General features: G+C 37.6%; 1 non-coding gene across 1 annotated transcript; it reads right to left on the minus strand.

Moving 5' to 3' along the window:
* Positions 1–2187: 2187 nt before the first annotated feature.
* On the minus strand, positions 2188–2260 carry TRNAM-CAU (transfer RNA methionine (anticodon CAU)). Its single transcript has one exon. It is a non-coding gene; the product is annotated as a tRNA-Met (tRNA).
* Positions 2261–2597: the final 337 nt, after the last annotated feature.

Here is a 2597-nt window from a genome sequence, read left to right on the forward strand (position 1 = left end):
TATCATTTGTTCTTGACCATATGCTACCTCCTGAAATGCTTGAACTTTGTACAATTTTTTCTGGTATAGTTACTGTATGTATTCCTTCCATCTTCTTTTGATGTTTCCTGCATCATTCAATATTTTGCCCATAGAAACCTTCAATATTACAACATGAGGCTTGAATTTTTTCTTCAGTTCTTTCAGCTTGAGAAAATCCAAGTATGTTCTTCCCTTCTGGTTTTCTAACTCCAGAACTTTTCACATTTCATCATAATACTTTGCTTTGTCTTCTTGAGCTGCTCTTCTGAAAACTTCTGTTCATTTCTTTTACTTCATCATTTCCTCCATTCACTTTAGCTAGTCAACATTCAAAGGCAAGTTTCAGAGTCTCTTCTGGCATCGATTTTTGTCTTTCCTTCCTTTCCTGTCTTTTTAGTGACTTCTTGCTTTCTTCTCATATGATGTCCTTGATGTCATCCCATAACTTTTCTGGTATTTGGTCATTAGTGTTCAATGTGTCAAATCTATTCTTGAGGTGGTTTCAAGGTGAGATGGGATATACTTAAGGTCACACTTTGGTCTCATGGACTTGTTTTAATTTTCTTCAACTTCAACTTGAATTTCCATATAATAAATTCACGGACTGTTCCTCTGTCTGTCCCTGACCTTGTTCCGACTGTTGATATTCAGCTTCTTCATAATTTCTTTCTACATATTTATTTAATTTGATTCCTATCTATTCCATTTGGTGAGTTTTGTATGTATACCAACCATTTACATTGTTGAAAGAAGGTATTTAAAATGAAGAAGTCATTGGTCTTGCAAAATTCTGTCAAGTGATCTGCAACACTATTTCTATCACCAAGGCAATATTTTACAACTGCTTGTCCTTTGTTTCCAACTTTCACAATTCAATCATCGGTAATTATCAAGGCATCTTGATTTCATGTTTGACCAATTTCAGACTGCAGATGTAGGAAAAAAGCATGTGCTCTTCATTTTTCATGTAAATGCAAGAATGACTCTGAGAGGATGACCCGGATGGCAGAGCCATAAAACCACAGAGCATTGACTCCAGGCCTTAATAACTAATGTTACTTACCTGGATGGATTTAGATATTTCTTTTGGGACCAGTGACTCCTTTTTATCTTTCAATTTCTTCCCTTCTTTAACTGAAATGTCTAGAACTCTTACCCTGTGCCTGTCTCACCACTGCATTTTGGGGAGCAGATAATTTGTTTGTTGAATTTCACTGATTCATAGATAAACAGGAATTGTATCTCAGGGTAGATTACTCCAGAGCCTCACCCATACCTAATTTAGAGGATATAGGTAATAGAAGATTTAGGACTTTTGAGCTGATGAGACTTAGAGGAGAATTTTGGTCTCTGAGTTGATAGTGTAATGGGTTGAGATTTGGGAGGGATGCTGGGATGAAGTGAATGTTTCTACACGTGGGATAGTTGTAAATCTTTGTAGACCAGAGGGAAGACTATGGTAGGTATCGTTATGTCCCCCTAAAACTATCCTTTTCCTAATATCCAAAAACTGTGAATATGTTACCTTACATGGAAAAAGGTATTTTGCTGACTTGATTAAGTTAAGGATCTTTCAAGGGAAAAAATTTCCTGCATTTTCTGGGTGAACCCGATGTAATCACAAGATTCTTATAAGAGGTAGACAGGTGGCAGAGAGTGAGAAAAGGAAATGAGACAACAGAAGCAGGGATGAGCATGATGCAGCCATGAGCCAGAGAATGTGTATGGCCTCAGATGCTAGAAAGCACAAGGAATGAATTCTGTACCATAGTCTCCAGAAACAATGCAACTCTGCCAACATTTTGAGTTTAGTTCCCTAGGACCCCTTTCAGGCTTCTGACCTCCAGAACTGAAAATAATAAGTTTGTGTTTCTTGAAGCCATTAAATTTGTGGTAATTTTCTACAGTAGCAATAGGAAACTAATTCTGAGTTTGGTATTAGGTTGTACTGTAGTCAGCATGTTGAAAAACTCTTGCTACCAAAAGAAATTGATAGTTTTTTAAAGATGCCTGCACCCTACCTATAATCACATCACCCAAGATTACTGGGAGTTACTTCTGGAATCTGCATTTCATACTCAAAAACTTGATTGGTGTTATAATTTTCCCTACCACTACGTTTCTTTTCCAAGAGAGTTTAGTAGAAGGGACAAGCAAAACTTCTAGTGCCCTCTCTGAGGCTCGAACTAAGGACCTTCAGATTATGAGACTGACGCGCTACCTACTGCGCTAAGAAGGCACTCTCTGGAATTCCTTTTCGTAAATTTCTCAATTGGCAACATTTGAAAGAAAAGAAAAAAAAAATTTTTTTTCTTTTCTTTTCAGTGAGATTCCTGCAGTATTAGACGTTCATATACCATACTCAACCAGTGGAACCCTGGTTGCATAGTGATGGAGAGTTGGGTTAGTAACCAAAAGGTCGAGCAGTTCGAGTCTCTCAGCTCCTACTTGGGAACCCTGTGGGCAGTCCTACTCTGTCCTATAAGGTAGGCTGGATGACAATGGCTTTCTTTCTTTCTTTTTTTAATACTTCTCCATTCCCCAAAAGGAATTGGTGTTACGTCATACTTAAGTTT

The sequence above is a fragment of the Elephas maximus genome, chromosome 1, assembly GCF_024166365.1.
Source record: "Elephas maximus indicus isolate mEleMax1 chromosome 1, mEleMax1 primary haplotype, whole genome shotgun sequence".
Lineage (NCBI taxonomy): Eukaryota > Metazoa > Chordata > Mammalia > Proboscidea > Elephantidae > Elephas > Elephas maximus.